The sequence below is a fragment of the Onychomys torridus genome, chromosome 7, assembly GCF_903995425.1.
Source record: "Onychomys torridus chromosome 7, mOncTor1.1, whole genome shotgun sequence".
NCBI classification, from domain to species: Eukaryota; Metazoa; Chordata; class Mammalia; order Rodentia; family Cricetidae; genus Onychomys; species Onychomys torridus.
The window spans coordinates 100,506,079-100,530,491 of NC_050449.1; the positions used below are offsets into that span (position 1 = coordinate 100,506,079).

The 24,413-nt window shown below is 51.9% G+C and overlaps 1 protein-coding gene across 2 annotated transcripts in view; it reads left to right on the forward strand.

The window, feature by feature from the left end:
- The window catches only part of Cacna2d2 (calcium voltage-gated channel auxiliary subunit alpha2delta 2), a 125,298-nt gene that overhangs the window by 75,170 nt on the left and 25,715 nt on the right, over positions 1-24,413 (forward strand). The gene's annotated exons all lie outside the window — the stretch shown is intronic.

The window sequence follows — 24,413 nt, forward strand, 5'->3', positions numbered from 1 at the left end:
ATGCTTACGGGCAAGCGGAGGTGAAAGCACGGACTGTCTCAGATCCCAGGGTCTTGGGTAACTTTGCAGTGGACACACACACACTCCTGCCTGCAGGTTAGCAGAGCTGTCTGCTCTCTGGAGCTTACTGCTTGAAGCCCTGGTTCTCAGGGCTGGGGACCTCACGGCCCTGCTTCTAGCCAGCTTTTAGATAGGCTCCAGGGCCCCAGCCACTTAGGAGAGTTGAGGCCAACAGGTGAGCCACTGTCTGGGGATAGTAGTGACAACCCAGATTTGTAACTGTGGTCTAATTCAGGGGACCACTGCCCCCATTCTCCGAGTCTCAGCAGGAGCACCAAGGTCCACAGTCTCCAAAGAACACTGGCCTTTTCCTGCCACTCATGTGCACACCCAGGCTTCCTTTTATCAACTATTCCTCTGCTAATCTCATCTCCCTGTGTGACTACCGTGTAATTAGTTCATTTTGCAAACTATTGCATCTGTCATATTGCCCCTTCACTTTTTTCCTCTCCCAGTAAAGGGTGGAAGGGGTAGAGAGACTTCTGGGTGTAGGGACATCTCATAGGTTAGCTTTGGCCCCATTTCCTCCACACAGGGTCCCACAAGCAGTGACCCCCCTTAATACATCCCAGCCCCAGCCTGGTAAGTAGAAAAAAAATCAGTGGTTTAGCCCTGAGGTGTAGGGCCCTGGCCCCCCGCTACACTGAGGGTGTTAGAACCCTCCCATGTCAGGAGACAGAGACTACACAGACCCTTCCCAAGAGTACCCACCCATTTATTCACACCCAGGCATTGCCCAGTCGCGGGGCTCAGTCTAGTAAGGCACATGGTGGTGGTGCCACCCACAACCCAGTATGTGATTGACAAGTCTGTAGTAAGCAAGTACAACATCAGTAGGCAGAGGTGATGGATAAGTTCTCAGACAAGAGGCTCCTTGGAGCCATCGACTGTGGACAAGATACATGCAGAACTCCACAGTGGGTTGCATGTCCCCAGGCCTCAAGCCTAATCTTCATGAGATCAGAAATGTCTAGGGCTAGACAGAGGGAGCAGTCCCCAACTGAAGCCAATTGCTTGGTTGATTTTGTTTTGATTCTGTTTTAAAACAGGGTCTTACTAGGTAGCCCAGGCTGGCCTCCAATTGATGTTCTTTGTGCGTCGGTCTCCTGAGTGTTAGCCTTATTAATGCGTGTATCATGCCCAGCTTTAAGCTTTTACTCAGAACGGTCCCAGGCTGGTCGGCAGAGCTGAGCCCTGTATCCCCATTCCTCGGTGGAGAACTGAGGCTGTACTGCACAGGGCCCAGCCTGCCGATGCTGTGCAGTGCACGGAGTAACTGGTAGAACTGGGCTTGGAGCCTTAGCTGGTGTGGCCTACTTTTCTGCTCCCCCGCCCCTCGTCTCCCTGCCTTTTCTTGCTGTGATTCCCTCGGGACGTGATTTCTCTTAAACTTTTAATTAAAAACATTCTCCTTTCTCCCTTCAAGGTTTACTTGCCCGTGATTTTCCTCTTAGAAGGCAGGATAGGCGAAGGCAAGGAGTGGAAGTCAGGCCTGTCTGGGTCTGAGTGGTGGATCCTAGGAACCAGGCCCTAGCCCCAAGGAGGATACCCCTCTCTGTGGCTTCCCAGCTCTGCCAGGGGAATCATTTCTAAGGACCTGGATGTCATGTTCAAAATGGAGCTTCTAGAGGCCTTGTGTGTACCACTACATCCTGCATAGTCACTCGGGGACACAGCATGTGCCCATTAAACAGGCCAGGACTTCCCTGAGGGGCCCCCTGCTTCTCTGTGAGGGTGCTGTTAGCTGTGGTGGCCTTAGGGTCATATGTGAGTCTATGGGTTGCAAGCTAAAGAAAAACCTACCAAGCAAGTTACAGCCCAGAGCTGGTATCATGGGACTCAAGGTCACCAATTAGGTCACCGAAGCATCACATGTCAAATGCCAACTCAGAGCTCAGGGGCACATTGTCAGATCTTGGCTCACAAGATCAAGGCCCCAGGGATGCTGGAGATACAGGTCCTTGACATCAGGGAACCAAATCAGAATCTTTAATTTATAGAACTGGAGGGGGCTAGTACAGCTCTTTCTCCCAGGCAAGTGACCTGTTAATCTATGCTAACTCTGGAGAGAGATGCTACCATGTCTCCAGCTCCCTGCTTCACGATTCGAATTGTTCAAAAGTTCTTCAGTGGGTTAAACCGTAATGTGCTTGCTGATTCCTAAGCGGTTCCTGGGCTGTATCTCTAGAGAACTTGGGTATAGATACTCTCTACCAAAAGCTCTCCCTAGCCCAGGAAATAGAATTGAGTCTCCACCACCCATATCCCTAGTACTCCCCCACACCATGTCATAAACTCACAGATTTACCCAGGGATACCTATGTCCAACCCTGAGATGCTCCCAGTGGGTCATATTTCTCCACCCTCAAGGTAGAAGCCGTCCCCATGGAAGCCCCACATGCTTAGAAGTTCAGAATTCAAGCAGGCAGGCCCCAGCCAGGAGAGGAACAGACACATTACCAAAGGATTACATACTAGGCAATCCCTTCCCTGCACCTCCCTCTCCTGCCCCAGCCTGAAGCTGTGGAAATAGACACAGCCAGGAAGCCCAGAGAAGGGGCTATGATAGAGGCTCAGCTAGAATTTCTCTCTCTCTCTCTCTCTCTCTCTCTCTCTCTCTCTCTCTCTCTCTCACATGCACGCACGCACGCACACGGACACATACACACACACATACACACGCACGCACACATACACACATACACACAATACACACACGTACACATACACACACATACACACATACATGCACGCACATACACACACGCACACACACATACACACGCACATACACACGCACACACACATACACACACATACACATGCACACACACAAATACATACGCACGCACACACATATACACGCACATATACATGCACACACACATACACACACATACATACGCACACACACACACACACACACACATACATACGCGCACACACACACACACACATACACACACACACACACACACACACACACACACACGTGCGCGTGCGCCTTCTAGGCTGCCCTGGACATCCCTCCTGAGACACCCTGCATGGCCCCTGCTTATTAGACCCTGAGACCACCCCAGCTAGCCTGAAAGTGAGTGTTAAGGGAGCCATCACCATGGGAATGGGGGTAAAGAAACCTGTGGGCCATCTAGAAAAGGCAGAAACCAAGCATGGCAGCAACGCCTGCAATGCCAGGACTTGAAAGGTAGAAGCGGGACAATTAGAAGTTCAGGGTCATCCTCAGCTATATAGGGAATTTGAGGATAGCCTGAGCTATTTATTTATCAAAAAAAAAAAAAAAATGAACAGGAGCTGGGAAGATAGCTCAGCTGGCCAGATACTTGCTGTGCCAGTGTGGGACCTAAGTTCAGACCACTGGCACACCTGTAATCCCAGCATTAGGAAGGTGGAGACAGAGGGATCACTGGAGCTTGCTAGCTAACCAGTGTAGCCCATTGGTCAGCTTGAGGTTCCATAAGAAAAAAAAAAATAAAGCAGAGAAGGAATTGAGGAAGATAGGCTTGCCCTCACCCCCACAAATATAAACACACAAAAAAGAAAACAAACAAATAAAGAAGGTAGGAAGGGCACACAGAAGGGACTGTGGAGGAAGAGGTAGTGCAGGGAAAAATAACAGAGGGCAATGGAGCCCTGAACCTCAGACTCAGGACTGAGGCCAGGCATCCGAATCCTGGCAACCTCTTGAGGAAGGCAAAGGTCACTCTTGAAGACTTGTTGAGCACCTACTGTGTGCCTGTGCTGGCGGTTCAGCCCTGCTGAGCCCCAGGCAGTACCTGCTTCCTTTACAGGTAGGCTGTGGCTCTAGGGATGGCAGAGTCTAGGAAAGGAGCCTGTGTGTCCGGCCTTGCCTCGTCCAGCACCGCCATCTTCGCGCTCCTCTGTGGGGGCCCATTAATTCCCCAACTGGGGAAGGCTGTGTTCTCCCCCACTGTAGCGTATTCCCTGAACCCCATTACTCCAAGTTCTGCTCATTTGTTAATCCCCAAGCATGCTAGGAAAGTCTGGGGAGCTGGGAGAGATGAGAAAAGGCACAGCTCTGTTCCTTCAAGGTTCCTGCTGCAACCACACGGCATTGTACAAATTTCCAGGTGAACTTGGTTTGGGTACCATATACAGATAAAACCCGTGCCTACAGTCTCCACTTCCGGTAGGCCCCAGACCTCACCATCAGCCCCAGCATTCCTTCTGCCTTCCTGGACATCTTTTCTCTTACGGCACATCCCTTTCACCCCATCTTGTCTTCTTGTCCTCTGCAAGCCCCTCTCTACCTTCTAGATTTGTTTTGATAGCTCATGACATTTCCAGCCAGGAAGCTCTCAAAGGTGGGTCATGCCCTCAACCTCAAGAGGCCCAACCATGGCCCAAGGAAGAACCAAGAGGAACCAGATCCCAGCTGACTTGAGACAATCTGGTCCAAGGCTGGGGCTGTAGCACAGTGGTATAAGGGCATGCCTAGCATGTGTGAGGTTCTGTGTTCAGTTCCCAGCACTGGGGTGGGGGTGGGGGTGGGGGTGTTGGCTCAAAGTGGGCTGTAGCCATACAGTGACAGGGGTGGAAAATGAGGAGGACTAAGCTGAAATGGCCTGGGCAGTGACTGGAATGAGAGGAATAATGAAGGGATGGCCCATGCAGAAGGATAAGGCTATAAAAATGTATCATAATAAACAGACATCCAGTGTCCCCGGCCTCACACATGTCTAGGCAGCCAAGGCCCTTACATTCATCCATTCAATTGTTTATTTAAGAAATAATTACTGGGCTCTGAGACCATTGTGATTGAAAAGAGGGAAAAAAAAATACCCCCACCTCCACAGGAGGCTACTGTGCCTGTTTGAAGTTAAGTCCTGTGAGAGCCTGAAAGAGGGACCTGATGTTAATGTACAGGCACTTCCCAAGTCCTCAGGGGAGGTGTAATGGAGACAGGTAGAGCCCTAAGGAGGGGTCTGGCAAGGTCTGGAGCTTGTTACCAGCAGTATGTCTTTATTTGGTATTTGGTAGCTGGCCTTCAGAGATTCTCATACATGAGAGGGCCCATGACAATCCAATTGTGTATAGCCTTCAGTGTAAAAATGGTCTAACTGCAGCCCTGGGCCTGGAACTCAAGTGCCTGGAGCTCCTGTAACAGGAGTATAACCGGCAAAGCTCTTCCATATCCAAATCCAACCTTGAAGTCCCACAAGGCTCCTGCCTTTCTGCATAGCGCTCCCTACAGCCGGAAGGTTGAATTGCAGGCCTAGGAGGCTCCTTTTGGATTAGAGCCAGCCCTGGCTAGCACCCTCAGAGTGATACCTGTGTCCTTTTCAAACCATCAAGTTCAACTAGGGACCCGGGGCATTTACTGACCCTCAGTGTGCCCCCTTAGAATGGCGATGTGATTCCTAGCTTGTCTGTCTTACTGGGCAGCTGTGAAAATGGAGAGTGCCAGTTCCTGTGTTCCCCAGAAGACCTTTCTGCTAGGGAGACATAGCGCTGCCTACCTTGTGTGGGACCAGTGGCTGGCTTTCCTTTCTCCTCAGTGGCCCTGAAGCCATCCGTCACTTACACATTCTCTTCATTTCTAAATAAAATGATTTGTTAATTTGAGTGAGTGATCGCCGCTCGTCGAAGCCTCTTTGCAGGCCCAAGAACAGCTTGTGGGCTCCCGGAGCCCCACGCCGCCGGCCTGGCGCAGACTTGCCCGGGTTGTTTTCGATTTAAATGTGAATTGAATGAGGAGAAAAATGTTTCTCTTGGCAATTCCATAGGAGCTCGCTCTTCTGACAGATGTTGGAGTTTATTATCCCATCGGGCCTGCGTTTTGTTGAGCAGAATTGCTAATTATTTCTGAGGCCCAGCCACAGCCAAGGAAGCAGAGGCGGTGGCAGGCGAGGCTTTGGGTGGCGTCTCTTGACCGGCAGGTGCTGAGACAAGCGGCCCCTACATGCCCTCCTTGAATCTGCAGACATTTTGGATCAAGGCCTGCCCTGCGCATCCCTTGATATCTGTTCTGTGTAGCAGGTTCTCTGGAGGAGAGAGAGCACAGCCTTTTGGGGCAGCTTTGACTTTATGGCAAAGACTTTAGAAGGTGACATTTGGGATACAAATTGCTTGTGTTTAGTGGGTCTGTGGGTGGCAGGGGGGGGCACAATAGAAAGAACCCAGCACCTTTCTTCCTGTGTGTCACCAAAGTTGTCCTCTGGATGGGCTTAACTCAGCTGAGGTGTGTTTATGGAGCACATGTCTTTGGAACCACAGCTCTGTGCAGACCTGTGGGGGTCCAGTATGCCTGGAGTGGCTTTGTGAATCTGATGTCTGCATTGTTTTGTCTTGTGGTATATTACTTCTACCTCATTTCTGCCCCCTACTGCAAAGGGAAGAAGGCCTTGAAAGATATATGGCCACAGGAGACTAGACCTCTGGAGGAATAGGTCAGTATTGGTCATGGTGCCATTCAGATGCTGGAGAGCACCCCAGACTTGAATGGGCTCTGGTAAATTTAGTTAGGGGGTGGGTTTCAAGGTCGAAGCCCTGACTGCTGGTCCATTCTGCCCTGGACCTGAACCTCTCTGTGAGTGCACACAGGCAGAGTCTGAATCCACTGAATTATCTCTTACACTGGTGGAGTGGGGGTGTGGCAGTTCCCCCCAGTATCTTCTGTGAACATCCCCTTGCTTGCCCCCACCTCCCCATCCAGAGCCTCCAGACAATAGGCTGGCTGTGCTGACTATCCTAACCCTGCCAGCCAGGGATTCCACCCAGTCCCCTCCCGCTCCTTACCCTCTTCCCACCCCCTACCCTGAAGCTGGGGCCAACTAAAGCTCCGCTCCCTGGGTTTACCATAAAGGCCACAGCAGCTGGGCAGGATTTTATAACCCTAATTAACACAGGATTCCCTGGGGTCTCAGCTCTAGAATCCCGGTGCAAACCGAGACCAGCAGGGCACAAAGCAAGGAGGGTCCATTGTGGAGCCAGGTAAGGGGCACAGAAGCCAGCCCCACATCTGGGCCCCTAGTAACCCCCTAATGGGAGACCCTAGGGAATGGAGAGGGGTTCCTAGCCACCCTCAAGCTGAAATCGTGCCCGGCATCTCTGATTGACCGTGTGTCCCTGGGAACACATGGTCTCTCCTCCATATAAAACTTCACCTTGACATCCTTCCATTAAATAGGGCATGTTCAGAAGAGAAAATTGCTACTATTTTCCCCTTTTACTTCACTGTCATCAAAAATTGATCCCATATTGCATCCTTATTTCAAAGAACGAACTAAAAAAAATAAATAAATAAAAATTCCTACTCCTTAGAGCAGCAGCTGCATCCACCCCCACCCCAAAAAAAGAAAGGAAGAAAAGAAAACGTGACCCATTGTGGGGAGGGTGCCTGCTGGTCTGGCTGAGGCTGTAGAGATGCCGGGGCTTTGGATTGCACATGACCTGGCCTTGGGGAGGGCTGGGCACTCGACTGTGTAGGCAGAAGGGGTTTCGATCTGGTGAAATGTGGTAGAGAATGGGGTAATTGGGGGAGGTTAATTTGGATCTAAATGGAGCGATTCGTTATCTCAATAAGAAGCATCTCGTTTTCCAGGGAGACGGCTGCCAGATGCTGGCCTGCCTGTCTAGTCGGGGTGGCGGCTCGGCACAGGGCCCCACAGTCAGTCCAACTTCACCAAGCAGCCTCTCCTGCCTGGCTGGTGGAGGAAAGACAGTTTAATTGGGTTTATTTCTCAGCTCATTTGGCAACATGTAGATTTTTTTTATACAATATGAATAATAAAAACGGGCAAAGGGATTAGGTAAGAAGCTGGGGCCAGGATCAGGCACCAGGCCTAACTGAGTAGACAGGTTGACTCTGGGGCCCCCCAAAAGCTAAGAGAGAACCCAGGGTTTTGTATTTTAACCAGAAGAGATAAGACATTCAGGTCAGTTCTCCTGGGAACGCAGTCTAGCTTGTTCAGGGGTGGTATTTGGGATTCACAGGATGGTGCCCTCAGCTCTACCCACCTTTACTGCGAGCAGGGGTTCGGGGCTGGCACCTTGGCTTCAGTGTGATCCCAGGCTCCACCAGACGCTGCAGGCTGTGTTGTAAATCCTGCCCACCCTGGTGGGCACAGGTATGGAGCTGCAGGCCTGGCCTGGGCAGAGACCCTTCTCCTGCCATCTTGGTTGACTCTGAGCACTTTATCTGGAGCTGCTTTTCTGAGAAATGAACAAATGGCTCTGGCCTTGCCACCCCATGCCTCACCACCTGTGGCTGTGGAGGTCATGTGTGGGGATTCCAGAGGCACCTGGGGTCAGCATACTAGGTTTCTTTGTTGTTGGCTGTACCGCGCATGACTGGGGTGAGGGGTGGCATTAAGATAAGTGGGAGCACCCCACACACACCCTCACCCCCCCTACTGTGAGTTCTGTGAGGTTGGGGCCAGATCCCACTCACCCTTCCTGAGTCTCTGGCACCCAGTCCGCACCATAAATAATGTTAGTCGGTAGAAGAAAGAAGAGCAGCCCTCAGGGTCATCTTTTCATTTATTCCGCATTGTGGTGTTTGCTGTGATGAGATAACAAAATGATCAGAGGCTAGGACGAAGGCCAGGAGAGAAGAAAAGCAGTGGACAGATTGAGGTCACATTGGAGGAGGGGACCTCTGGGTGGGAACCAAGTGGGCCCTAGCCGGGAAAATCCACTTGGCCAGGAAGGCCTCGGTGGCAAGGATTGAGACCCGTGTGTCTAGGAGCCAGGGCTTAGTGACTCCTAGAAGAAAGCCCATCTACCAGCACCTTAGAAACAGTCAAGGACACAAAGGTAGTTGTTTGGCCAAATATTAAGACCCGGATACCATGTGGGTATGTGTACATGTGGGTACATGCTCTCCCGTGCTCACAAGTGTACACATTTCCAAGTCTGTATACATTCACCTATGTTCACATGTCCACACTCCCTCTTTCTCAGCTTGAAGCCCACCACCCCCAGGATGACAAAGGTAATCGTCACAAAAATGAAGCCCCTCACCCACTTCCAGCTAGCCGCAAACCCAGCCTTCCCCTGTGTCCCTTGATGGAGAGCCAAGAGACCATAGTCACAAGGACCCTGCTGTCCTGTGGAGGTGACCTTAAAAGTAGGGTAGCAACATAGGGCCCCAGGGTGCTGGGAAAGACCCTATCCCAGGTAGAGCCCTAGCAGAACAGTGGACTCTGAATGCAGCTGCCTGGAGCCCTCCAATACATTTTAATAACTTGAATGGGCTGAGGATGGGTGAATGTGGGGAGCTCCTATTTATGTGGGTGCAAAGAAATGAAGCAGACCCTGGGAATGACCATGTTCCAAGTAAGCCTTGCAACTCACCCTTTGGGTTTCTCCTTTTCTGAAGTGGGATGAAGGTGCCAACAGCATTCCCTGTAAGCCCTTTACAGATGTTCAGGGATGGCTGGTCAGCCCATAGCTCTACATGTTCCTCTAGTGCGGAGGGGCTGACTTTGAGCCTTAGGCCCTTTCAGGTAGTGGTCTCTATCTAGACAGAGCCACTGGGGGCTGGAGAGATAGTTAAGAGCATTTGTTGCTCTTCTGGAGAACCTGGGTTCAGTTCCCAGTCACATGGCTACTAACAACTGTCTGTAACTCCAGTTTCAGGAAACCCAGAACCCTCTTCTAGCTCTGGTGGGCACTGCACCCATGTGATATACAGACATAGATGCCGACGAAAGAAACATTCAGACATGCAAAACAAAAATTTAAGCTGGACAGTGGTGGCACATGCCTTTAATCCCAGCCTCGAGAGGCAGAGACAGACAAATCTCTGAGTTCGAGGCCAGCCTGGTCCACAGAGTGAGTTTCAGGACAGCAAGGACTAAATAGAGAATCCCTGTCTTGAAAAAACAAACAAACAACTGAAAAAAAACAACAAAATTTTAAAAGACAGAACCACTACAGTTGCTTCCAAATGGTCTGTGATCATCACATCAACATCTAAACTATAGCAGAGCACCCCAGCCCAGGAGGGTCCCAAGCTGTGCCTGTCAGGAGTACCGGAGGCAGAGTGATAGTGGAAAGGTCTCCTGGGATTCAAAGCTCCTGGGTGACCTCGTTCAGAACACAAAGCTTCATATACCTTCTTGAGGGACCCTCTTTTATTAATATATTTTTAGACAAGGTCTCACTCTGTAGCTCTGACTGTTCTAGAACTCTCTTTGTAGACCAGGCTGGCCTTGAATTCAGGGAGATCTGTCTGCCCCTGCCTCCCAAGTGCTGGGATTAAAGGTGTGCGCCACTAACGCTGGGCCTTCAGGGACCCTCCTGCCCCCTCCAGCTTTGGTCTTTGCCCTAGGAACGAGCTTGGGCCCACCAAGATCTTCTCCTGTCCCCTGGGTCTCTTCCCAGATCCATGATGTTTCCCTACACATCTTCATGATCCATAGCCAGCTGAAGATCCCCTTCCTAAGAGGAACTTCAGAGTATCTCTAGAGTTAATCAGTGAGTGGGGGTGTGGACCAGCACATGCCCTGGAACAACCCCTACTCTACCCACAGTGAGCTATCACTGAAAACTGAGTTGATTTTTTTTTAATGTGTAATGGTGTTTTTGCCATGGGTATTGGGTCCCTTGGAACTAGAGTTACAGACAGTTGTGTGAGCTGCCATTTGGGTATCGAACCTGGATCCTCTGGAAGAGCATCCAGTGCTCTTAACCACTGAATAATCTCCTCAGCCCTGAAAACTGGGTACTTCTAAGTCTCAGTTTCATCTGTACAATGGGATGAGGATGGATCTGCTTTATGGGGATTAGGGAGCCTCGCTGGGGCTCAGCATGTGTTCAGAGGTATTACCTGTGCTGGGTCCGAGAAATGTTTTTCCAGATGCAGACTTCCTGATGCAGGTCTAGCTATTTCCTTCCAGGCCCACATATCCCTCACCATGAACTCCAGGTTCTGAGATCATAGGCACGTGACACTTCACCCGGCTTCCTCTGTGTTTTCCTGTCAATGTGATCAAAGATAGATGCTTCTGGTTTCTCATTTTTACAGGAAAGGAAACTGAGGCTCCCAAAGCTGAAATTTCTCAGTTAGGATAGATGTGAGTGCAGTGTGGGTCCTTCACCTGGAGGACCTGTCTCTCACAAAGCCCCACTCAAAGGACTGAGGAGACAGAAGATGAGCCATCTGGGATTTAGGAGTCCTTTCTGGGGCATGACATAGTGGAGAACTGACTCCCAGATCCTCGCTAGTGAGTAGGGTAGCTGAAGCCTGAATGGAGATGGAGATGGCAAAAATGCCTGAAATAGACAGGCATGTGCTGCACAGCTACCGCCCCACCCTCTCCAGCTGGTACCAAGGCTATGTGGCCGTTGCTAGGCATCTGTAAGGCCCAGGTGGGCCCTACCTGTCGTGGAGAGGCCACGCAGCGTGAGGTAGGCACGAGGCCCAGGCAGGAGCAAGGCCGCCTCTGCCTGCCCACCCTCCTCTCACTTGGCAGCAGCACACAGAAGCCATTAGCGCCTGGCAGTCCGTGTCCCACAGCTCTGACAAACGCCTTAAATGTTGTCGCCACGGCTCCAGCTGTCCCGCCGGCCGCCTTTACTCCTCATAATAACCAAGTGTCGAGGCTGATTGCAGCCGCGGGATGCAGCCAGTATTCAGAGTGGCTTTTACGCTGGGCGTTTCCACCTGGCAGCCAGGCTGTGCCCACCCTGCCTTCCACCTCCAGGCCTTTGTCTGCTTGTCACTTTTGCCAAGGCTCCCAGCGTGACCTCTGGGCCAGCTGGTGCCCAGCCTTCTGTCCAGGGTAGTACCCATGCTGCTGCCAACAAGGCTAGTGAGCAGCCTCGGGCATCCACTCATAGCCGTACCCTGGGTGGAAATTCACAGCTTCGATTCCCACTCTGGATGACCTCTGTGGGGAGCCCCAACTTCACCTCGGTGCAGCTTCATCTCTTAGTCTTGCTGCCAGTGAGGCAGGGGGTCAGAGGCCAGCACTGGTGTGGATAAAGGCATATTCTAGTTTGAATTCTGCCAGGCCATCACTGTGTAGTCTTGGGCAAGTGACCTGCCCTCTCTGAATCTCGGGACCCTTATTTATAGAATGAGACTACTGACTGGGGTTCATAGGGCTGAGAGGAAGGATTGGGTGAATTGAGGCATAATCAGTGAGATGAAGAGCTCTGTGGAAGAGGCTTGACCATGCTGGTCAACACCCACCATCCTGGGCACAGGTCCTTGGACGGAGAGAGGCTAGGGGAGAGCAAAGGTCTCGAGAACCTGCCCAACCTCACCTCCCCTGCTCAGAGAAACCCATTCATCCTCCACTGCACACCTTTGTCCCTGCAGAGGCTCCCACTTAGAACCACTTTCCATGTCCCCTCGGTCTGGCCTTGTCTCTCGGGTTGTGCCTGCCGGCCTCCTTTCCAAAGCCAACCTGGCTTAGACTGATCACATCCTCCCCCAGGGAGCCTGCTGGGGGTGCTCAGCATTGCCTCCTTTTACCCTCACCCAGTCTCTCAGCAAACCGATAGAAGCCCCATTTTAGAGGTGAGATGATCCAGACTCAGCAGCATCAGCCATCCATGCCACATGTGCCCAGCCTGCTCAGTTCTCTTCATGGAGTTCAAGGTTCTGCTGGAACCAGGGGTGTAGACTAAGCTCCATTCTCTCCAAGGCCTCTACCTGAGTGGATGAGCACCCGACCCGAGTGCTTCCTTCCTGGGACATCAGCTAGAAGCGTAGTATCCAGGCCGGGTTTGGGCTGAAGATGAGGTCTCTGGTCCCTGGCTCATGTGTTCACAGGCATCCTAGCCCTCTGAATGAAGAACAGGGACAAGTAAAGAGTGAGCATGTTTATCGTACTTTTCTCAGAGTCACGTGAGTGGTAGGAAGCAATAGTGTGGGGTCAGTTGCAGTGGTGGTGCTCACCAGGAGGCTGGACGTGATAGCAGAGGCAGCCGTGGGGTCGCAGTGGTGCCCCGATAAAGACAATGTTGGCAGTAAAGGTGGTAATGGAAACGACGGTGATAGAGTTGATGGGATCTATGGGAATGGTGGCAGACAGGGGTGAAATTAGTGCCCAAGGGGCTTGTGGTGGTGACGGGGATGATACCAGAAATGGTGGTGGAAGAAGGGGAGGTGGCGGTGACAAAGGTAACTGTGAGCATGGTGATGTTGGTGGGGATGGGAAGCAACTGTGCTGGCAGAGGTGGAGGGATGCTGGGGTGTGGCAGTACCACTGTGGAGGTGGCAGGGCTCCCTGTGGCGAGGATCTCTGGGTCAGTCCTGAGCGGCTCGACCCACTGGTGGACTCTGCTCTAGATGAAAGCAGAACACGGTAGGGCTTGCTTGGCTCCATCTTCTTTGAACCTCCAGTGAGCAGAGCCTTGTGGGTAATGAGATGCAAATTGACAGAAAAGACAATGAGCCAGCCTGCGGCCTGTGGGGCAGCTTTTGGAGTCAGACTGATTGCCTTTGTGCCAATTTGCATGGCATTAGCTGTACACATCTCTTCCAGTAGGCTCGTGCATTTTATCAAAGGTCACCTGTCTGGTACAGTCTACAAGAGGCAGTGATCCCAGACCACAGGGTCAGTGCAGGGCCACCCTGACCCTAACCTGAAAACAAGTCCAGTATGTGCTTCCAAAGGACCCGGGGCTGTAGGGAAATGCAGTGAATTGAAGGATTTAATGGTCAGCCAAGGATAGGCACCACAAGGCCAGGCCTAGAGGGTTTGGTTTGGTCAAAACTCTATGTCCATCTGAGCATGCCAGAAAGAAAGGTAGCAGAGGGCAGAGATAAGAGAGAAAACTGGCCCTGGCCTAGTATGCCTCAGTTTGTACCCAGGTCTGTCCCTAAGCGGCATGGTGGCTGGCAGTTCTTCCAGACCTTGGCTCCTCCAATATGCTGCAGAGCCAGTAGGCCCCAACTTCATGGCCTTCACATTAAAAGTGATGATCATCCAACCAGGCCCTCTCTGTGGTGTGCTCAGCAAAAGTGGCCCAGGTCCATATCACATGTTGCAGCTCTCTGAACACTGCCACTGTCACTCAAGGCTCTGCCTGGGACCTGTGTGGATTCCAAACTCAGAAGGACCTAGGTACAGCAGAAGCCAGGCCATTAGCCAAGCCCGACTCTGCCTGTGATCCACCTGCTGAGCTCCTGTCTCTATCCAGAGTTCTGAAAGTTTGGGCCTAACCTGTACTTGCTCTCTGAGCCCTCAGCCCCTCTGACCCAGCATATACCACCTTCACTCTATGCCTCTTCCCCACAACAGGCCGCAATAAGACTGGGGCTCCTCCCCTCTGCCCTCCACCCTCAGCCCAGCCAGTGCCCCCTTAGGCACCTCCCCATGCCTGTCCAGCCCCACCTTCCTCTTCACTGTCCCACTCCCTCTCCTGAGGTTGGGCCTAATCAGAGCTAATCAGAAAATTATGAGCTGCCTGATTACTGATTAGATTTCTAATGTTAATAGAGTTGAGAAGGGCCTGCTCAGGCTATGTTTTAGGGAAAAGTATAAAAATAACACTGTGAGAAGAGAGCTTGGTGTCTGGGTGAGGGCTTAGGCTTTAGTTGGGGTTGGTGGCCCAGGCTCAGCTTCCTGATAGGAATCCTTTCCATAGCAGAGGGTCTTTCTAGCACCCTACATTCCACCAGTGAATTTTCAAACCCAAGCAGTTTTTACTGTGAGCGTCCACTGGCAAGTTCTGTGTTCAGGTCAGCGAGACTGAGTTGCAGTTGGAAGGAGTTAGGTGGGATAGAAGAAAACCTTGCTGATGCTGGGCCACACAACAGAAGAGCCATGCTCACTGGCCTGCACATGCCTAGCACAGGCCAAGCACACAGGAGGTGCTCGGTAAACATTTAAGGGCAAGAAGGACAGAGAGCCACATTAATGCCTTCCCACGGAAGCCACCACCCTTCACCCTCAATCCAGCCAATGAGCCCTCAGGCCCATCCTGATACCGTGAGCCACAGTGAATGTTCGAGACATCTGAGTAGATATGGGGGTTGGGGCATGTCAGGAGAATGTGCTGGTCCTGGACCAGGGCAAGAGTGTCTGCTTCCCAGGGATTTCATACTCCCCCAGGACCCAGCTCCTGAGCTGATGGGGTGTGTGTGAGCACACATGCTCAGTTTCATATTCCAACAGACTCCAGCACCTTTCCTTCCTTTCATCACTGACTTGACAGCGGCAAGATGGGGCTGGCAGGTGGCACCGTTGTGTCAAGAGTGGGGTTGAGATCCTAGAGAGACAGTATCAGTCATCCTCTCTGCATGGTACCAGGTGACACTTGGGCTTAGACTACAACTCACCCTACCGGCATCTCCCCTCCTGTGTCATCTTGGGTCCCTGTACTGTCTTCAGGGAAACCCAGAGCCTCTGAGTCAATAGCCCCCTTAGGGAACCTCCTGACCCACCTCTGACCCCAGTGATCACCACAGAAGCCTGTGCTCACCTAGTCCTTTTGGCTGAGCTGGCCCATGTCCAATGCTGAGATGACATAGATCCGTGAATCAAGTCCCTGCCCAGATGGGTAACATCTAGGATAGAGTCAGACCCAGTTCACAGTGATGGCAGCCCCAAAGGACTCTGGGCCCCTGCTTCTCAGAGAACAGGCTTCCTGAAGGGCATGGGTAAACACCAGTTCCAAAGGACAAGGGGACATCAGGGCAGTTCAGGCACAGGGGACAACACAAACAATGGTGTGGGGCCTGAGTGTGGAAGGGGACAGTGTTCCAAGTCAGTATGGTGGGGGAGCGGTAATATTAAGACAGCCCTATTAAAAATGGCAGCCAGAAGCTGGGTGTAGGTGGTGCACGCCTTTAACCCCAGCACTTGGGAGGCAGAGGCAGGTGGATCTCTGTGAGTTCGAGGCCAGCCTGGGCTACAGACTAAGTTCCAGGACAGCCAGGTCTCCACAGAGAGATCCTGTTTTGGGGGTTGGGGGGAGGAAACATGGTAACAGGGCTGATGTGAGTGTAGTGGCACATACCTGCCTATAACCTCAATACTCTAAAGCAGAGGCAGAAAGATCGCCCAGTTTATATGGTGAGTTTCAGCTAGCCAGGCTACCGAGCAAAACCCTATGGCAGAAACTTTGAATTAATTTAAAGAAAAATGCACCAGGAAGGAAGCATGATCCGAGTACCCAGAAAACATTGGCAGAGACATAGGAACCAACATGGTGACGTAGGCCTATGTTGGGTAGGATGGATGAGTTCATGGCAGACACTGTGGGTACAGAGGTTTGAAGTCGGTGTTGGGGGCTCTGGAAGGGTCTAGTCGGGAAGAAGAAAAGAGTCATCGTTGGGATGACCATTGTAAGGGATGGTACAGCTTGGTAGGCTTGGATGAGGACGCTCTTCTGGGTGCTGGGTCTCTGCTGTGGCAGCACCAGCTTAGAGATCAGGCCAGAATGCTGGGAATAAGTCAGGTCAAGCCGAGGTTAGGAGGTCACATGCACTGAGGAGGGAGAGGAAATGGTCATCGGAGACAAGGGAAAAGGAAATCCAGGACCTGGGGTTGTGTGTCCACAATGAGGCCATGTCTTGCCCCCTGTCCAGAGCCACTCTGTCCATGTCCCCACAGCCCTGAAGGGCCCTGGTCCCATTCTACAGATGAGAAGCTGGAGCCAGGGAAGTGAGAGCGGTGGCCCAAATCTCATGTGAGGACAATCGCTGAGCCTCAGGAGCTCGGGCCTCCAGCTTGCGGGTGTCATAGGGACAGCATTGTCACCCACGAGCACATACACGCAGGCTACATTTGTCTGTCTCACAGATGTAGCCTAATGAGGGGGACAAAGGTCCCAGTGTGCTCCATGGGGAACTCAGATAATGCCCTGCTCCCCTGACGCTGTCTGTGTGGCTTGGTAAAGGCTCAGAGAAACTTTGATGAATATACTAGGTCAGAACTTAAAAGAAGCAAATCTGGTTAAATGATCGAAAGTCCCCCTGGCTCACCAGGGACTAATTCCCTTGCAGAGATATACAAGTTTCATGCTGGGGTTCAGGCAGGGCAGGGAGATACAAAATTAGAGGTTCTCAGTCATTGGCACCCTCAAGGGGTTAGGCAGGGCCAAACAGCACCACAGCCTGAGCCCCTTCAGTCTTGGCGTGCAGGAGACCCAACCCTTACCTCAGTGCGCCTTGGTAGAAAGCACTTAGCTACAGTGAGACTCTGAAGTCTGTGTCCAAATGCCAACCTAAAGCTGTTTATTGGATTTACTGGTTTATTTAGCAAATGTTCAGCGGGCATACCTAGAGGTCATGGAATGACCAGGTAGGTCAGGCACCTGACACCTCTAGAGCCCTGTGTGGCTATCCAAGCCTACACTCGGCCCTCCTAAAAAGCAGCCCATTGCAAGAGTCAATCCCTTCAGAGGGTCCACTTCCCCATGGAAATCAAGCTGACCCCAACAATATATGCCAAGCCACAGAGTTCCCTTTCCTGTCCCTCACTCCATTGACACTAGTGACGCAACCCACTCTTTCTGTATGGACTGGAGTTCCCACTAAAGCTAAAGCAATCAAGCCAGTGAAGCTGATGGCCACCTGTGGATACACTTGCCTTCTTTGTTCCCCGGGAAGAAGTGTCTCCAAGCTAATAATCTCTTCTTAATGTTAAAAATGTCCCCCACCCCCACTCCCTTTTTGGGGGGTGGGGAGTAACATACTAGTTACAGGAAAATGTGTGTCTTCCTTAGGGAAGTGTTTTGCATGTGCGTCTTCCTTAGGGGCCCAGTCCTTAAGGACTCAGCATTTTCTGGGGAATCTTGTGAGGTCTGAAAGTCACACTTTGGGGACACCAGATGGGGCTATGGTCTTGCTGCCCCCATTCCCTGTTCCATCCCAGGCCATGCTTTATATCTTCCTGTTTGTCCTGGGAAATTGAAACATAAAGCATCCTTCCCAGGTGGCATGGACAGGTTCAGGAATCAATAACCAAGCTGGTGTGGCCCCCAGGGCGTTGGGGGCCTGAGGCCCAGAAGTAGAGAAGCGGCTTCCCCCCTGCAGAGAGAGACCTCTGCTCCGATGAGTTTTTCCCTGTTACATGTGTTCTGACCTTTTTATAAGAGAACAAATCCATCTTTTTTTTCATCTGCTCATGTAGTGTGTGTGTGTGGCCTGTGAGGAAAAGGTCAGGAAACCTGTTGCTGTCAACAACCTCAAGGCTCTTTCCTTGCAGCTCTGGTCACCCCAGGGGCTGCTGGCTGCTGGCTGTTTGGTTGCTGGAATTTGGGTGAGGGGTTAGGGTTTGTTTTCCATTGTTCTGGTGGTGATCTTATCGCTATGTTGGAAGCAGAGTTGGATGGATGAAGGAAGGGACCTTACAGGGTGGGCAAGGCTGAGAACCTGCCCCGCTCCCCAAGAAAGCAAGCCACTGATAGGTCCCCACCACATGGCATGTATCCCATAGGTCTGGCTGGCCTGCTCTGCCCAAACTGGCACACGTTCTTTCATCCCTAAGAATTCTAGAAAGTGGGGGATTAGGACCAGGCCTTCCCTCAGAAGGTCATGGTCGATGAGGTCATGTGTACAAAGCTCCGAGTTCCTGTGTGCTGCAGATGGTGTCAGTAAGACATCTGGGCCACTAAGGCACCGACAGTCCATGGATTGGACACTGTCCATTTGTGCATGCACAGTCTCAGACCATAAGATGCACAGAGATGGGTCTGAGCCGGGGTTCTGCTCCCTGAGTGGGGTGCTTGGATGTACACACCATTGCCTATTCAAGGCCAAGGTGGCAGGAGGAGAAATTCACAGGGCCAGGACCCCAACACAGCCTTTACTACTATTCCTATTGTCAGCCCTGGGTCTCCAACTCCCTCTTTACTGAGCTGCATCTTGCTTCGTTATTATGCAGATATTTTAATTATGCAGATATGTTTTTAGACAGTTTTAAATATGTATATTATTTACTCATTAGACCATAACAGCTCTGGAAATTAGAAATCTGTATTTAGTATCTATCAGTGCACAATATGGATCTAATGCGGGGGCCCTCAGGGAAGGAGAGAGGGTGATAATATAACAGGAGAGGGCTGAGCTGGGTGAGGCTGCTGGGTGGGGCTGCTGGGTGGGGCTGCTGGGCATGCTCCTCTCAGGACTGGACCCAGAGACACCAGGCTTAGTTGGTGAGCTCTGGACACTTCTGGGAGACCACTTAACTGATCTCCTCTCTTGAGTAAAGAACGAAGGAACCACAGGGTAGAGCAGCTAAGTCTAGCCAGCCAGGCCCACCTGACCTGATTAGCTCCTGCCCTGAGAGGTTCATTGTCCAGCCCTCCCGGGCTTTGGTGTTAGGTGGACCTGAAGATGTCTCTTCCCCCACTTCCTGACCAGGGGGCTGTGGCACTAATACTCTGTGCCTCACTCCCCTCAGCTACAAAAGGTCCCCTCCACGGCAGGCATCCTGCAGTCCTCCATCCGGCATTGATTACCTGCCTTAGTCCGTGGAGCCTTGGCCTAGGTAGGTGCTGGGCATGTCTAATGCTAGCTAGCCTGGTGTTAACCTTCGGAACAGCCCTCCTGCGGTTCTCAGAGCGGTGCTGCCACTCCGCTCTGGACGCTCTGGACGTACTGGCACTAGCCTCTACCTCACAGCTCCCCACTCCCTCACAGCTCCCACCTGACTCATCCTGCACACACCCCCTCCCCTGCACCCCAGATCTCAACATCCTGCACATTATGAGTCCAGGTCCTTTCACTCTGAGCCTCTCATACCCTCTTGAAAGCAGGAGTGGCTATAACTAATTAAAACCAAAAACTCTTTACAACCTTCCTCTCTGGGCTATGCAGTTGAACAAGTCCTGTTTGATGGGCAGTTGTTTCCAGAGCCTTCTGCCTCCAGTGCTGAGCTAAGGGGTTCCCAGGTGAGAGAAGATAGAGGAGGTAAAAAATGGGGAGCATTTGGCCTGGTATGAGAGAAAGCGGGCTTTTTAAGAGGGCTCTGGCCTCCCCGCTATACTGAAGCCCAGCCCAGCCCAAGATGTAGGGACTCCTGCCCTCCAGGTATTGTCCATGGCCCAGGGCCCTTATCTCACACCATTGTCTGTCTCAGTTCCCCTAAGCTGAAGACATCTAACTTAGTGAAATTTGAAGGTACTGGTGGTCCTACTGCTCTCCAGGAGAGTATTGTCCCCAGCCTAGCACACAGCCAGTCCCTTCTTTCTTGCCTTTTCTTGTAAGAACGGCTCCCAGAGCTGAGGGAAATTGATTGTTAAGTGAAACTCTCTGATAATTGCCTCTGAAATGCCTGCTGTTATCGTGATGGACTTGGCTGTGAACAGCCTTACTCAGAATCCCACTGTGTTCCCTCCAATGCTGGCCATGGCGGGGACATCACAGGCCAGGCAAGACACCATCAGTACCTTCACAGTAACAGCACACCCTGCAGGGTGTGGTAAGGAAAAGAGGTCCCAAGAGGCCAAACCACATAGCTGGGATCACATACCTGGCTGGACAGGGCTAAGCTCAAGCCCCAGACCTCTGTACAGGTCCAGAGACACGCTGACCTTGATTTAACAAATTCACTATACACCCACTGTATGCTAGGATCCAAGTTACCCTAAACTTAATAGCAGCCAGGCACTGCCCCCACTGAGCTCCAAGAACAGGGCAAAAGCAGGCACAGAAGGTTCCCTGGGTGTCATAAGAGAAAACTGGTGCCTGGCAGGAGCCCGGGATTTGTCAAGGGCGAGGGAGTGACTCAGTTAGAGAATCCAGTGAGAAGTGCATAGGGAAGAACAGCGTGTTCAGGGGCCTGGGAGTCGGAGGCCCAGACGAGGGCTGACTCCAAGAACATGTTCTGAGAAGGGAGTCCATCCCAGGGGACAGTCACTCAGAGTCCAGGCTAAGGACAGAATGTCTCTGCCATACACAGCAGACACCCTGAGGACGGGACCAAAATGTGGCTCCACCTTGAGCCAGAGTAGCCTGAAGATTCCCCTCAGTCTCCACCTGTTTATTTCCCCCATTCACCTTCCTGCCTGCCCCGGCCCACCACAAGGGCACTGAAGAGCTGGAAGAAAAAAAAAAGTGCTGGGAATGTAAATCTTGGGGGAGGGGGAGGACCCCTTGGCCACTCCAAAGCAGGTCTGACTGCTGTGAGCTTTGTAAAGACAGAAACCCAAGGCTCTAAGTACCCACCCAGCCTGGGCCCGGGCAGATGGTGCTCAGCTTAGAGCCCCCAGATACACACAAGGATGTGCCTTGCCTGGTAGAGACCAAAGGAAACCCACGGGCTGGGCAAGGGTGAAAAGAAACTTCCAGAGAAGGTGGGTAACCAGGCAGAAGAGCAGATAAGAGAGGAGGGCCCTCAGGTGGGTAAAAGCCTGCAAGAGAAACCCCGATGCACAGGCGACCCATGAGAGCTGCTAGGGTTGGAGAAGGAAGACTTCCAAGAGCCTACCCACACTCTGTGTGGGTCAGTTACTACCTCCAGTTCACCGAAGGATCTGGAGGGCCGGAGAGGTGAAACCACTGTTTGAGGAGACCGTGTTGAATGCAGGCCAGGGCTTCAGGTGGTCTCTCCACCGCTCACGCCCCCCACTCTCGGTCTGATGGGACCTTGAACAGCAGTGCCTGCCCACTTCACCCCATCCCACTGACCGGCCCTTGCTTCCCACACCACTAGAAGTGCCTATTTAGCAGTTTCCACACGTCCAGTGCCCGGGAATGGACTGATTGATCTGTAACACCGAAAAAATAATAATGGCTTGATCGTTACTGAGGATTAAAAGTAATCCTTTTGCTGTGGCTGTTGCAACTCCGTTATTCACGAGTCAGCGGGCTGACCCAGGCCTTTGAGCCCATGGGACTCTGCGAGCTTAAGGAGACCAAGGACTGGGCTCTCCCTCTCGGGTGTTCCCTTGCTTTGTCTGCTAGGTTATGGAGCCTGAGGATCCCCATATTCTTAGGGCCCATGAATCCCATGGCCAAAGCTGTGTGCTGAGAGGGTGAAGGGATGCGCGCGCGCACACACACACACACACATATACACACACACACACACACACACACACACACACACATACACACACACACACACACACACACACACACACACACACACACACTCTGGCCAGTGGTTGAAAGTAGACACATGAGGGAACAGATTCCCTAGCCATGGTCCAGTTTGATGTCTGCAGCCCATCTCCTCTCTCCATCTTCTGTATGCGAAGAGGTCTTAGTCTGGCTCCTACATTGCCTTAGACACGACACTTCTAAAAGGCAATGGCCTCTGCAGAGCCCCCATGTAGCCTCAAGTCCCCCTCTGAAGTGTATCTGGGATCCCAGGGAAGATAGGGGTCCACTAGATAAGAGGAGGGGAGATGTACTGATTGCCAAGGCTCCTGATTTGAGGTGTGCCTTCAGGGCTGCTTTCCTGGATTTGCTGGATCTTTTAGCCCAAGTACCTTTGCACCCGGTGTAGAGTGGTGCCTGCTTAAAATGCCACGCATACCTCCACAGAAAGGTCCTACAGGGCTATAAATTTGGGATCTCATTCACCCTAGGGGTTTAGGCCAAGGGAGGACCCAGGATTTTAAAAAAGGGACAGGAGTTTGGCAGAGCCTGAAGAAAGCTTTTACATGAGAGCATCTGGAGCTCCTGGTGGGCTTGGGGGCTAGTGACATTCACATGATCAGATCTGTGCTCTGAGATAAGGCTCCCTGTCTTGAATGTAGAGTGGATGCAGAAAGGTGTGATTTGGAGGGCAGGGCCACCTGAGTAGGACAGTGAATGTAGGTAGTTTGAGTGATGACATTTTGGAAGGCAGGAGACAGGTTTCGAGAGAAAAGGGGGTTAGCCAGGCAATGGTGGCACATGCCTTTAATCCCAGCACTGGAAAGGCAGAGGCAAGTGGATCTCTGAGTTCAAGACTTTGCCTGATCTACAGAGCAAATTCCAGGACAGCCAGGGCTACACAGAGAAACCCTGTCTCGGAAAACATCAAACAAAAGGGGGGTGGGTGTTATACCAGGGCTGTGGAGATGGCTCAGTGGGTAAATACTTGCCACACAAGCTTAAGAAACAGAATTCAGATCCCCAGAACCCACATAAAAGATGGGTGGGTGTGGTAGCCTGCATGTAATCCCAGCACTCATGAAGTGAAGACAGGATCCCTGGGCAAGCTAACAAGGCTGGTCAAATCGGCGAGCCCTGTTGAGCAAGAAACCCTGCCTCATTAAATAAAAAAGACATTTGACAATCTCTGGCCTCTACATACACACACACAAACACACATGCATGCACACCGACACCCCATATACATGTCTCCAGGAGGACCTGTAGGTTGTCATCACTTCAACTTTCGTAGGTTGAAGATCATCCCAGGGAAGTGTCCAGGAGTTCCAAAGGCCTCTGCTAGGCTTCGTTCGACCCTCTTCTTGGGGCCTACATGCCTGATGGATGGGGATACGGTGTCCTGAATACCAAGAGACTGGGGTCTTCTGATTCAAGTTGGAAACCTAGAGTCAGGACATGGAATGGGTGGGGCCAAAATGAGGAACACTAAGTATGGAGAGCCTAAGGAGGAGTGGGTCTTTGGACCTCATAGACCTAAGCAAGGTGAATGCAACTGTAGGGCTGCAGATTGACCCAGACTCACTGTGCATCTTGGACAAGTGGCTTACTGATCCAAGCCTGGGACCTCCTCACCTGAGAATTCACAATGTTACCACACATAGTGAGCAGTAATGGGTGCACATATGGCACTGGTCAGGGGAGGGCTTGGCATGCAGTGCCCTCCCCACATGCTGGACACCAGTTCCTGGTAGTGGGTATCCCTAGAGGGTCCTAAAGACATCGCTGAATTCTGTTCTTCAAGAAGGTCTAGAGGAAGCCAGGCAGTGGTGGTGCACGCCTGTAATCCCAGCACTCGGAAGGCAGAGGCAGGTGGATCTCTGTGAGTTCAAGGCCAGCCTGGTCTACAGAGTGAGATCCAGGACAGGCTCCAAAGCTACAGAGAAACCCTGTCTCAAACCCCCCCCCCCAAAAAAAAAGAAGGTCTAGAGGACCGTACTCAGTTTCATCCTTGGCCCCTCCTGAAGGATGGAATTCATGGGAGTCCTGGGTTCACCATAAACCTTTGTGATGTGTCTGGTACCTGTAGTACTGAGCCTCGGCTACTCCTGCCCTGGTGATTATACCTGGTTGTACACTACTTTGCCCTTCTCCACCATGAGAAGCAGGGCTGGCTGAGTCTCTCACATCTCCACATCTCAGAGGAGTGTAGCGCTAAGCAAGCTTAGTGTGACAAGTAGGCTATAGACAAGGGCAAAGCCATGCTTTCAGGGGCACTCTGCCCTCAGGACCGGGCTTCACTGCCAAAAGGCCACCAAAGCTGGAAGTCGGGAAAGGCTCGTGTGGGTGGGGGCATGGGAGC